The sequence below is a fragment of the Lissotriton helveticus genome, chromosome 9, assembly GCF_964261635.1.
Source record: "Lissotriton helveticus chromosome 9, aLisHel1.1, whole genome shotgun sequence".
NCBI classification, from domain to species: domain Eukaryota; kingdom Metazoa; phylum Chordata; class Amphibia; order Caudata; family Salamandridae; genus Lissotriton; species Lissotriton helveticus.
Window position 1 is genome coordinate 1001907829 of NC_136070.1, and position 14820 is coordinate 1001922648.

Sequence of the window (14820 nt, forward strand, 5' to 3'; positions counted from 1 at the left end):
CTTAATTTGAGACAGTGGTTTCCAGTGCTCGGCACCAGCACTTAATTGTCAACACCAGTGCTCATGACAGTCTTCTACAAGGCTAATTTAGAGATTACCTCAACAACAGACAATTATTAATTTAATATACATAAAAAAATACTATTACCTTCTGGCCAAGCCATTTCTATAGCTTTGGGGAGCTGGAATAGTCCAAATTGTCCCACTGATAGGAGTGTGATGGTTAAAAGTTGTGTTGTTGCTATCACTGGCAACACTTGGAGGGGCAATTTGTGGTGCAAGCGGCAGTGGGCTCCTGATGATGTGTCAGCATGGTATTTCTCAACAAAGAATGTGGGTCTGACAACCTAATCCAGGGCTCAAAAAGAAAGGATTATTCCTTTTTTCTGGATTATCCCTGGCCCGGAACCCGTCAGATGTGGTCAGACTCCTCTAGGTACTACCCGGAGGGGATTCCTTCCTTCCCTTTGGAGATTTCTGTTTTTGGGGTGGCATGTCTTTGCAGGTCGGGAGTCCCCCCCTTACATAAGGAAGCCCCACCCACTGATTCTGAGGGTAACTGGAAAAATATGAAGTAGAGCACAGTGGCCAGTTGGGCGTCTTTGAGGAATCACCAACCACCTTGATATCTCCAAGACTGAGCTATTGCTCTAAAGACCTTAGGTAAGGGCAGCCTGCTGGGGAGTACTCCCTGACCCTCCACTCAACACCACTGCTCCTGCTGTGGTAGTCAGTAACTGCCAGAAACACTGATTCAGCAGTTGCCAGTGCATCCCTGACCTGCAGCAGCGTGAAAAGCAGTTGCTGCTGACGAAACTTGTAGACACCATTTTGTAAACAAAGAAAGTCTTGATCACAACTAATTAAGAGCTTACAGCCTGATTCATGTAGCCATTAGCGCTCGCAAAAGGGCCAGATTCTGAGAATCTGGCCCTTTGCGAGTGCGATTTTTGCATTTGGTATTCATGATACCAAATGCAAAAATCGCTATGTAAGAATTCGCATATTTGCGTGGAATGGCATTTAAGGAATCTCTAATAGAGATTCCTCAAATGCTATTCATGACACAAAACAAAATAGCAATTTTGGACTTTTGGGGCCGCTATTTACCGAGAGGTCAGACCTGTCGGTAAATAGCAGAAACTCAGAAAAATGCTTTTAAAAGCATTTTTCTAAGTTGCATGTTGCACACACACATGTCCTTTGGACATGTGTGCGCGCAACACCTGTTCAAATGTGCATTTTAGGGGTGCTACAGGGCGTCCTTTGGACACCCCTGGCACCCTTAAAATCGCTATCTCATTTGCGAGTAGCAAATTGCTACTCGCAAATGAGGGATACTCCCCATTCATTCCTATGGGCCTCTTGGCCCATAGGAATGAATGGGGAGTATTTGCGAGTAGCAAATTGCTACTCGCAAATAAAGAACATGTAGGAATCGCTATTTAAGTAGCAATTCCTACATGAATGCCGTTTTGCGTGTCCTCAATAGCGAATCGCTATGATTCGCTATTAGGGCCACTCAAAACGGATTGTACATGAATCAGGCTGTTTGTTTGTAAAACAATAAGTGCCTGAGCCCTAATTTTTGCTCATAAGCCCATGGCTGGTACTACAGATATCACGGGGTCAATACAATTGCTGCGTCATATTGCATCCCCTTGTGCTTCCATCATCTACTGCCAGACACCTTGGGTCAGATGTACAACCATTCGGTTTAGCGAGTCGCAAATTGCGCAGAATTTCGACTCGCAATGTGCGACTCACTAAACTAAGTGTACAACAGTGTTTTAGACACTGTTTGCGATTCCCAATGGGGTCGCAAGTTGAATGCCTCAACAATATTCATGAGGCAAGCGCAATTTGCGACCCCATTGGGAATGGCTAGCACTCACAGGGATGGTGGCCTGCTGGGGTCAGCAGAACACCATGCTTATAAATAAAGCATTTTTTTTCAAATGCAGCCCGTTTTTCTTAAAGGAAAACGGGATGCATTTAAAAAAGAAAAATGAAACTTTTCAGTTTAATTTTTTAAGGGCAGGTAGTGACCTCTGTCTGCTCTTAAGAAATATTTTCGCACCCATTCACAAAGGGGAATGGGGTCCCCTGGGAACCCCTTCCCGTTTGCGAGTGGTTTACTACATACTTGAAATAGGTGGTAAACTGCGAGTGTTTTGCAACCGCAAATGAGGTCGCAAAACAATAGTACTTTGGTGTCTGAGTTGTTATTAGGAAGGGACGCCCTTGTCACGGATCTTCCTGATAGCGAGTTGCAAATGCTATTTTGCGAGTCAGTGACTCGCAAAATAGTATTTGGAAATACCACCACTGTTTTTAGGTCTCGTCTAAGCCATCCCTTAGGGATGGTGGGTGAGATTATAGTAAGGCTTTCAAAAAGTCTACCCAAACTGCGGATCGGGTACAGTTCATGTGAGCCAGGCGCGTGCACATTGCCAGCCACATCCCACACCATGCCTCGGCATCAGACTTCAAAGGAAGCCGCTCCCCCGCCCCCCATCAGACTTCAAAGGAAGCCGCTCCATGCCCCCCTACGCGCAATGCCAGAGCTTGTATACCAATGGCCAACAGATATGGCCCACCTGGACCTCTCCTCGTGGCTCCTTCCAAGACCTTCCAGGCATTAACTTTTCCCCCAAGCGCTCTGCCATTGCTCCCCTTCCAGACCCTCCTGTAGCGCCCTTTCTTTAAAAATAAAATAGTTTGACATATTTTTTTACGGCCTAGCAGCTGTCTTTTACTTCCGGGACACTTATTTTTTCAAATGTGGATTTACACGTAGATTTAAAAAAAAATGTTATGTACAGCTTCAAGAGTGGCAAATGCCACCTTGGAATAAAGAATAGAAAAATGAACATGGGGATGCATGCATGGACATACATCATCATTATGGGGTGCCTTATTGCCAAGATGCATCCGTGTGCATGCGTGATGATTCCTACAAGATTTTAGTCTCATCATGGTTCTTTCCGCTGGTAGCAGTTTGCTTTAGAACGAAGGACATTTTGGTCAATAACTGGAGACATTTTGACTTTAAAGGGATGACTTTCCCTCACTTTTGTTTTAGAGTGTGTGAGGTAAAAACGAAGCTGTGGCTGTTCAACAGACAGAACAAAAGGCAAGTGTGGTAAAGCTGAGTGGAACATTAAGTCATGCACATGTCACATTTTACAACATACTTTGACCCAATAGAAAACGCTGCGGCCAGCGACAGAATTGCTTTTATGATGAGAGGCTCATGGTCGCGTGCCAAAGATTGAGATTCCAGTCATGCTTCATGCAAGCAAAGCGGAAAGGTCAGTCAGAGGGGATAGCCTAGTCAAGACTGCAAGCTTGACGCCACGGCTTCCACGCACTCTTGGGCGGTGTGAGGCCTCCATACAGCGCTTCTATCTGCTATTCACCTCCTTGTGGAATGAGCCCACAGGACACCGATAAGCACATAAGACCCCCCCCCTCCCCTCTTCACACACTCTGCGCCCTCAAACACTCTGCACCCTCAATGCAACTTACACTCCAAATACCACTCAGTGCCACATAGTTACACGCCACATAATTACACTGCACTCAATGCAACATACACTCCAAATACCACTCAGTGCCACATAATTACACGCCACATAATTACACTGCACTCAATGCAACATACACTCCAAATACCACTCAGTGCCACATAATTACACACCACATAATTACACACCACATAATTACACTCTACTGAATACAACACACACTCCACACAATACCACTCAGTGCCACATAAGTATATGCTACATAATTACGCTGCACTCAATGCAACATACACTCCAAACAATACAACTCAGTGCCACATAATTACACACCACACAATTACACTCTAATGAATACAACATACACTCCACACAATACCACTCAGTGCCACATAATTATATGCTACATAATTACACTGCGCTCAACGCAACATACACTCCAAATACCACTCTGTGCCACATAATTACACACCACATAATTACACTCTACTGAATGCAACACACACTCCACACAATACCACTCAGTGCCACTTAATTATATGCTACATAATTACAATGCAACATACACTCCAAACAATACCACTCAGTGCCACATAATTACACGCCACATAATTACTCTATCTATCTATCTATCGCCCTCACTCTATCTGTCTATCTATCGCACTCACTCTATCTATCACCATCACTCTATCTATCTATCTATCTATCTATCTATCTATCTATCTATCTATCTATCTATCTATCTATCTATCTATCTATCTATCTATCTAGCTATCGCCCTCACTCTATCTATCTATCTATCTATCTATCTATCTATCTATCTATCTATCTATCTATCTATCTATCTATCTATCTATCTATCTATCTATCTATCTATCTATCTATCTATCTATCTATGTATCTATCTATCTATCTATCGCCCTCACTCTATCTATCACCCTCCCTCTATCTATTGCCCTTCTTCTATCTATCGCCCTTCCTCTATCTATCGCCCTTCCTCTTTCTATCTATCGCCCTCACTCTATCTATTTATCGCTCTCACTCTATCTATCGCGCTCACTCTATCTATTTATCGCCCTAACTCTATCGCCCTAACTCTATCGCCCTCCCTCTATCTATCTATCTATCGCCCTCACTCTATCTATCGCCCTCACTCTATCTATCGCCCTCACTCTATCTATCGCCCTCAATCTATCGCCCTCACTCTATCCCCCTCACTCTATAGCCCTCACTCTATCGCCCTCACTCTATCTATTGCCCTCACTCTATCTATCGCCCTCACTCTATCTATCGCCCTCACTCTATCTATCGCCCTCACTCTATGTATCGCCCTCACTCTATCTATTGCCCTCACTCTATCTATCTTTCGCCCTCACTCTATCTATCTATTGCCCTCACTCTATCTATTGCCCTCACTCTATCTATCGCCCTCACTCTATCTAATGCCTTCTATCTATCTATCACCCTCACTCTATCTATCTATCGCCCTAACTCTATCTATCGCCCTCACTCTATCTATCTGTCTATCTATTGCCCTCACTCTATCTGTCTATCTATCGCCATCACTCTATCTGTCTATCTATCGCCCTCACTCTATCTGTCTATCTATCGCCCTCACTCTATCTGTCTATCTATCGCCCTCACTCTATCTATCTATCTATCGCCCTCCCTCTATCTATCTATCGCCCTCACTCTATCTATCTATCGCGCTCACTTCATCTATCTATCGCATTACCACAGTATCACTCAGCACCACCACAGCATCACTCTGGGGCACCACAACATCGCTATGTGCTACCACTGCATCACTGAACGCCACAGCATCACTCGTCGCCACCACAACATCACTCAGCGCCACCACAGCATCAATCTGTGCAACCATTCAACAACAACTGGTTCAAATATGTTCTATCAATGTTTCAAGCTTTATTACAAATGTCACAAAAAGATGTTAATATTTCACTTCTGTTCTTGGATTTTCATCACAATAAAATACACTGAACATAATCTTCACAAAAGTTATTTACAAAAGTTTAAGCTATTGCCATTATAAATTACAATAACTTTTATTTAAGTATTCATTATTTAAAAAAATTAAAAGCCATTGTTATTTGTAATATCAATACATCTAAGTCACGTAAGTACAACACATATTGCATTACAAATGCTATAGGTGTTACATTTGCGAAAGTTATAACTATTGGTATTGTAAATGACAAAGCTATTAATTTCGCTATTTTCAAAACCAACACATAAATAAAACATTTGTCATTTACAATACCAATAGCTCAAACTTTCCTAATGCGAGACCTATTGCATAGCAAATGCTTGTTTGCAGTTGCAAACGGGTTGATTTCCCTTTTGCGACCGCACAAAACGGTCGTACATCTGGGCCCTTGTCTATTTATCTTACTCTTGCAGATTGTTTCTCATCCCTGCTTTCTCACTTTGTCACTATTTTTCCATCTTTCTTTTCCTCTTTTTCTCGTTTTGTCTTTTTCTCTCTTGCTGTCGGTGAAAGTCTGAAGAGGAAAAACAAGCGATGGTCGCTAAAAATAAGAACGGGTGAGCTCCACTTGCAAACACCGGCTCAAATGAAACACTGGAAGTGAAAGAGAAACCCATGAAGGGGAACAAGTGAGATAAGGCTGGCAAGAAAATGGTATTAAACCAGAGGAGAATAAAGTGGCTAAGGACAGCTTGCTAGAGACAGGGTGAAAAGGCTGTGAAAAGAAGTTTCCATACATTTGGATTACAAACTGTCGAGGTCGCCTTTGATTGCAGTCATAACACAGATGTCGAAATAGTCATTGTTCTTTGTTTTTAAATTGCTACATAAAGGAAGTTTGGGTGAAAGACGTTAAGTAAAGGCGGAGGCCCTGAGACACAGAAACAATTGGAATCTAAACACTGGCATTCCACAATTATGCAGGCGTCAAATGTGAACAGTTTCTTGAATGGTACCTCACACTTCTTCAGAACAAGGACTTTATTAGGAAACTGCTGATAAGTAGATGTTGTAGAACTAAGTGGAAGGCGTCAGAGTAGCTGGCCCATTTAGAACTAACAGTATGTTTGAAGACCTTACAGTATCACCTTTGGGCATGGTCTCTATCAAGACAGAGGATAACTTTAGAAACGCACATCACTTGTCATTGACAGATAGGCATTTGATGCAATGTTTTGTATCGCGGAATACAGTTTGGTGCAGTATAAAAGCATCAATGAGGCAGTAAGTGATTTTCAGGTGTTACAGGTGCATCTGCAGTTCTAGGATGGACTCTACACAACCAAGATATTGCCAATGGGATTTTTGCAGACGTTTTGCAGGAGAATGGATTTAGTCATCTCACAAATGTTGTTCCTGAATTTACAGGATTTGGCTGAAGACAGCAGTGAAGGCAGACTTGAGCTCTGGGTGGTGCTTTTGAGCAAATTCATTGGGGGACAATGTAAGTTTTGAGGGAAGAGCCAGATTAAAAGGCCCAGATATTCAGTTGTGAGCGGTTTTGGATTGCATTAGCAGGGCAAGTGGTGCTCAGAAAGGGGACCGGAGGCTGGGCTAAAGCAAACAGGTAGCATAACCTGCTTACAGCTCTTTCCATTGGTAGTGGGTGATCATGAAGGTCAATTTTAATGTGTGCATTGTGGCATTGGTTGTGTTAGTGAATAGATTATGAGACGGTTATTGTTGGTTTTGTGTCGTAATGCACAATAAAAAGCATCTTACCACAACACACAATTGCGGTATTGAGAATGATATTGCAGATGTTTATTCAACGTTGCAGAGGTTCTGTGGGTTGATGTTGGGGGTGTAAGTGTCCAGCACTAGAATGCTGTAGCAGTTTTGGGAATCAGTATGGTGAGGGTATTGCAGTTGGGGGTTGCGGGCAGAGCCTACTGGGATAGTGGGAGTTCTTGGAGAGTGAGGTGTTAAGTCTGGGGATGGTACAGAGGAGGAAGATGTACTCTCCTTCATAATGACTTTGAAGGGAACTGATTTATCCCCAGGGACGATGGCAGATAAATTGGCAGGTGTGACATCTATGGTAATTGGCAAAGGCATTCCAAGCATATGGGTAATCAAATGGAGAGCAGGCGTCCAGAAGGCTGGGCAATTGAGATGATGGAAGAGGCAGGTTGAGAAGCCTGGTGACTGCTGATTTTTTGAAGCATTTAGTAGCAGTGCTGCAGGTGGTCTGTATTTATGATTTGGAAACGGTTTGTTTAAGTTATGCACGCTATAGGTGTTTTCATTTTGAATGTTGGACACCAAGTAACAGGGATTTGGAGGTGGTGACTAGTGGGGGTGGGATGGTTGGTACATTGGGTATCAATGTGAAGTGGTCTAAGACAGATAAAGAATGGGTGGATAACGGTCACCGTGTTAAGGAAGTTCAAGGTGGGATTTACCTTTTTAGATCAATAAACGAGGAAGGGGCAGTTTTAATTAGGTTTTACGCTGACATGAAACAGATTGTACATTGACAAATTATCAGTTGTAATACAGGCTGATGTTAGGTCTGCCAAGGTTGGGTTTGTTAGGAACAGAATAGAAACAACAGATGAGAGCGGGTTGGGGTCTTTGTAAAGGTAGTTGAGGAGTATTGGGAGGTAGGGCAAGTTTTGTGTGATGAGGCATGCACATCAGGTGGCCTACTGTTTTACATTTTTTTTATCTGATGCCCCTTTCATTTCTATACAGATTCACTCAGGCGCTTATACATCTGAAGAGGCACAGACTGTGTTGTTCGACTTGGGTCTAGCTGTGGTGATCTTTGGTGTGATCGTGGGCACCATCCTGATCATCAAGGGGATGAGGAATGCTTTCTGATGCCGCTGACCAACGTTTCTGTCCTTCTGAGAAAGGCCCCTACCCTCGGCCCACATCCCAATTTACCGGCTAACCACCCTGGGGTGCTCGCTGAGCATTATTCTACTCACTTGCCCTCACTACCTCTGAGTTATGGTAGCGGCTGGAGGCGGAGTGACGCTCTCGCCCCATTTTAAAACACGAGAACACGGGTCCTGTCCTCTTGCCGCACCACTACATAGCTCACACCCTCTTTGCATTTCGAGTTATTGAGATTATGGGGGACCGACTGATTTATTTCATACATCAAGGACATAATCCCCATGCCTGACCTTAAGATGGCCTCGTCAGTGGGTCGCTCCATAATGCTCTACTACACCTGGACATTATAACTGGCCTACGACCTTGATCTTGATCACAGCCTTCTCCTGACCTTGATCCTGCTCACCCTTCTGGACTTTTACTTTGGGATCGTTCCCATGACCGTGGAGACTTAGTTATTTGACCAATGTCCGGTAGAGCTACCTGATAGCTAAAGAAGAGATGGGCTGCAGACTCCCCCTCGGCCGTCACCTACCCAGCCGGACTTTTGCCAGACTTTCCTTAGTCTCTCCGTCGTACCCCCCTCCCACCCCTACACCCCCCCTTCTCCCTCTATGCTCCTTTCTTTTCGTCTTCTTTAATATTTTTCCGCGGAGGATTAGCTATTTAGCTGATGCCCGGTGGAGCTACCTGATAGCTATGGAGGAGATGGGCTATGGACTTCCCCCTCGGTCCTCACCTACCCAGCTGGTCCTTGGACAGACGTTCCCTTCGCCTCTCTGATGTATCTCCCCCGTACTCCTTTTCTCTACCCCCTTACCTTTCTTCACTCCATGAACCTCGTCCTCTATGCTACTTAATTGTTTTCATTGATATATTATGTAACTTGTAACGGATGTAATTTTTGCAACTTTGTGCAATCTTATGTAAAGCGCTCTGATACCTTCGGTTCTAGCCAGCGCTATGTATAACTCTTTAAATAAATGAATAAATAAATAAATTAAATAGATGGAAGGAGGTGTGTGTGGATATGTGGTAAATTGTGAAATAGGTGTCAAAGAAAAACTGACCCTCCGGATGACGGTTAGATTTAAGCATGAACAGGGGCGTTTGATTGGTGCAGAAGAGTAGGAATGAAGTGGAGACGATTGTTGTTGACACTTGCAAACAAGCATTGGAAATGCAATAGGTCTCGCATCATTAGAGTTAGTGCTTTTAGAATTGTTTATGGGTTTTTGTTGTAAATCTTTAGCATTTTTGTTTCCTGTAGCCAATGGTAAAGAATTACAAATAAAAAAAGCCATAAACATTCCAAAATGTTTGTCTTTTTTTATTTTATTTTTTTAAATGAAGTGTATGCTTGTTTGTGTGTGATGTGTTGTGTTATTGAACCCAAAATATAACTCGCTGAGAGGTAGCCCAAAACTGGTCGTGTGGCACAGCATATAATGCACAGTATTTTAGGTCACGTGTAAGCCAAACATATAATTACTTACGTCATTACTAGTTACAATTTGTGGGTCGCACCTTTTTCAGAGCAACCCTCACACACATTTTTCAGCCCACCTGAAGGGTTCGTACTAAGAATTTCCAACCAGAGCTTCATTCGGAAACTTTTAAAATGTTGAGAGTAGAACGGAGGAAAGGACACAGTAGAACAGTCTGAATCATGCAGACTCGCTCATTCTATATATATTTGTTGTTTGTGCTTCAGTCAGCCTTTCTGATATTGGCACGGGTTGCCCTGCTGTGAGGTTATGGGCATAGCACCGGTAGAATTTCACTTTTAATTTTAAGGAAACCTAGATTTGTAAGAAATTGCCCCGGTGCGGTTGCTAAGGTGATGGCAGTGTTCTTTTGTTTTTTAACGCACTAGGAGGGGGGAGGAGAGTGCAACCAAGAAGTGAGGGGGCGGAGCTGGGGGAGGCTGTGAGAGAGAGAGTGGGGAGGAGAGTAGGAGGAGGAGGGGGGAGGAGAGTAGGAGGAGGAGGGGGCCCAAAAGAGACAAGACGGAGGGAAGTCAGAGAAGGGGAGGGGGGAGGAGAAATGCGACACGGCGGGCTTTTATTTTTTTATTTTAAATGAAGTGTATGCTTGTTTGTGTGTGATGTGTTATTGAACGCAAATATAACTCGCTGAGAGGTAGCCCAAAACTGGTTTGACCTCTTACCCTATGCATCGATAACACCTTTCTGTCCCCCATATTGCATTCGTTGTTATGTCATAACAATGTCATTCTAAGTTATGTTTCCCAAGGTCCTTTGCTGGGTTATATGTGTGACGCAAGATCACACCAACTCTGTGCCTTACTGCGCTATTCACAATAAAATACATCCAATTAAAGCAGAGATGGCGGTAAGGATGCCTGCGTGACCTGTTCAGCTTAATTAGTGGCCCCTTCAAAATCTGTAGCTTGAGGGTGGTGTAGGCGTGCGTTTGGTGCGCTTTTGTAAGAGGGGGTGGCCAAAACACGTCAAGAAAAAAAACACAGCCAGCAGCAGTGAAATAATGGAACACTCAGTGTAAAATGAGGTAAGCATGCCCACGCCTCCTGGGCAGGAGTAAAGCACGCATTCTCCCCTTCCAAGGGCTGTAATTAACCCCCCACCACCTGCCGCGCAGCTCAGTAAACAGCAATTAAGATAATCTCATCTTCCTGATTTAAACACCGGGCGCCGCTTGGTAACCGACGGCTGGCACGGGGCGTGCCTGGGATCCGTGCCAGTTCTCGCCGTGTGCACGACGGATCAGTGGCATGAGGGGGCGTGGAAGGACTGTGCGACAGAAGTGTGACCCGAGCTGGCCGAGTTGCGTGTGAGGACGTCTGTGAAACAAAGAGCATTGCACAGAAACGGAAATGACGACATGGAATGTTTTGCTTTGAGCGCACAAGACTACGTTCAATAACTAACAGTAACCCATAACACTGGACTAACCTTGGGTTCTGGAGCTGCGTGCTGGCCAGCGTAAAGTGCCTCGACGCCTCACTAGGGGTAGTAAGCACTACATAAATACAATTACAATTTACTATGTAAGAGATCCAGCGTGCAATGGCTGCGAGGATCTGACACGAGGAGAATGCAATGAGAAATTGCCCCGGTGCGGTTGCTAAGGTGGTGGCAGTGTTCTTTTGTTTTTTAACGCACTAGGAGGGGGGAGGATAGTAGGAGGAGGAGGAGGGGGGAGGAGAGTAGGGGAGGCACGGCCTAGCGGCCGTGCAACCAAGAAGTGAGGGGGCGGAGCTGGGGGAGGCTGTGAGAGAGAGAGTGGGGAGGAGAGTAGGAGGAGGAGGGGGGAGGAGAGTAGGAGGAGGAGGGGGCCCAAAAGAGACAAGACGGAGGGAAGGCAGAGAAGGGGAGGGGGGAGGAGAAATGCGACACGGCGGGCAGGGGAGGGGGCGGAGCGGGGAGAGGGTGTGAAAGCAGCAGGGGCAGGCAGGCGGCTGGGGGCATGTGCACGCGCTTTTAAGCGCATGCGCATTGAGCTTGAATTTCACGGGCACTGCAAGGAATCGCCACGATTCCTTGCAAGTTGGTTAAAGACTGTTTAAGCCCCCATAGTCTCGCAAGCTCGATGCGCATGCGCATCGACAGGCGAGACCTAAAAAGGGGTTGCCTTCACTTGCTCAGGACACATCTGGATGAAACCATTAAAGAAGTGGCAATGAGAACAGTTAAAGCGCAGATGGATAGTTTCTTTGTGCGTGTTGAGGCCTAGAAGATGAAGCGACTGGATTAAATACCTCTTGCGCTCATTGGCAAAAGTTGGACAGCAGATTATTACATGTGCCAAGCTTTTGCTCTTAAAACTACAAAAGTGGCAGCCGGATGTTTGCTTCTTATTTTTCCATGACCACAACACTTCTGCTAAGGCACACAGATCAAACAGAAAACTGACCTATTAAAAGCGAGTTATTGCTCTGGGCCGTAGTACATAGTTGTAGGGGGTATATCTAATTGTTGTAGGCCGGTCTATTATTCTCCTTGAACTCAGAGAACCCTGTGAAGCAATACATCTCTCAGTCTTCTAGAACCGCCTCCAAGATCACTCAGACACACATTCCATCTGTTAATTAGTACCTGGGTTTAATGAGTCATTAGACAACGCAAGGCAGGCTGGTCTCGACAAGTCGCGTCTGACCTTGTTTGCTTTAAAGTGCTCCAGGAACTTACAGCAGATAATGTCACTGTAACAATGCAGACAATAAAAGCATAAAAAAAGCAAGGCGTAACATATTTACAGATTGCCCTCAAGCCTTACCATTCTGAGCGAGGAGGCGGCACTGAAAACGCCTTTGCTCTGGTGATAAATGCAATGCTCATACTAAACCAGTAGTTAGAAAAAGCGGCAGAGCTTCGCATCTTTTTTCTATTTTAAAAACATTTCTTTATTGAAAGTGTTACAACACATAGTATGACATTGTAGCATAGTTTCGGCGATACGAACAGCTTTACTTTACTATGTAACAATGTAACATCCTCCTGGTGTAAGATAAAAATTGTAGATTCCACCACTGTCGGGGTGGAGTGACTGGGCTTTGAATTTTACGATTACCAGCTGCTTTCTTCAGCAGTTGCATTAACCCACTGAGTTGTCCGAGTAGTAATATGACCCCCAACACCTGGATGACTCAGCAGACACCAAACCTGGAAGATTAAGGCAGCGGAGTGCATTAGCATTGCTGTCTGTAAAAAAATTCCACTTCAACCATTAAAAGTTTCCAAAAGGGTAACAAAAGTCAAAAGCTTCAAGCAGTAGTTTGGCCACATGCATTCAGTGATCAATACCTGTTATTATTCTTCGTCTATTAGGAAAGAAACCTTTAGCAAAAAAGTGACCACTTTAGCTAGGTTTAATTATTGATACATTTTTGACTTCTTTAACATGGGTGCTTCATTTGCCTTGGTATTCTAGCATCATTATTTTGTTATTAGAATTTTTAAAAGGTGCAGTTTACAAACTATATTGTGTCGCAGCAGTATGTAAGTGTTTCAGCCGTTGACAGGAGCAATAACTGTTGTTAGGGCCCGAGTAATAGTCCCTCGTCTCAGAAACAGAAACACAAATATTCCAATCATCACTGGCAGAAATGGGTGTTTAGGAGTTGTCGAGTGCTCATACTTTAGTTTGATAAGTATTTGACACTGTGGTTTTCACCTGCGGTGCATTCAATGGTGGTGGAGAAACACCCTACTCCCCCTAATACAATCCTAAGATTGATAAGCAGAACAATTTGTGTATGAAGCACACGCTTATGTAGAGCAATTACAGTAATGTTATAGTAAACAAAATTAATAGAGAACAGAGAAGATGTATTTTCTTTTCTTCGGTAAAGAGTTGTATTCTCTCTCCAGGTGACCTTCTTTTAGCCGACACGTGTTTCGCCGTATAGCCGGCAGGGCCGGTCTTGGAACCACAACCGGCCCAGGCAAAGTGCTCGGCCGGCCCCCCTTCCCCACTCGGGGGGGTTTGGAGGTGCAGCCGAGCTCTTTGCCAGGGCCGGTTTTCGGCCGATTTATGCTGCAAAATCGGCCCTGTAACAAAAACGGCCCCAGGGGCCCAAAACCGGCACCCACCCGTGCGGCGCACCGGGAGATTGCCCGGTGCCCGCTATGGCCAGTCCGGCCCTGATAGCCGGAGATTTCCCTACGACTTCGTCTGGGCTAAAAGTAATACAAATACCACCATTTGTTCTATGATATTTTGACACAATATACATGTATTTGATTTTGCCGTGCATGCCAACAGATGTGTATTGGAGCCCCCTTGCATTCACTGTACAATCCAGTTAAAGTCGTTATGTGAAAATCCATGCCAAAATTGATTTAGAAAATTCCTATCTCTGTCATATTATCAATCCAGTGTTGACAATCACATAAAATGACGAGCACAGTGTGTTCAGGTGGAGGTTTATGGAACTATGCATGTGAGTGATAATTCAGACATAAGTGGCAAGCAAGTGGCTTGCATGAATTATGCTGTCAACTGATGCCTTAAAGCCCAGGTCTCGAATAAAAAAAGAGAGAAAATTCTCTGTCCTATGAAAATAAATAGGACTTATAAATTGGTCTAGTCTCAAAGTGTGGGGTGAGCTAATAATACCTGGCCTTGTTGCAAAGTTCGTTATTCAGACCTGTGTAAATGAATAAACATCTAGAAAAGTAGTAGTAATGAGAAGGGAAGGAATATGAGACAGGTGTAGGTCAAATGGGCCCTACACTTCAGATAATTGAAAAATACAATTGTTATGCTCTAACCTTTACGTCCTGCATGTGGTGTAGTGTTGCGGTGGCAGTCGATGCCGGACTTGTAAGTGTACTGGAATCGAAACTCAAAGTCGGCCACTAGATCCACTTAAGATGTGGCCACGGAAGAGTATGCCCTTTGTGTGAATAAGACACACAGAGAAGATTAGGGCAAGAAAATATGCCCCAGAAT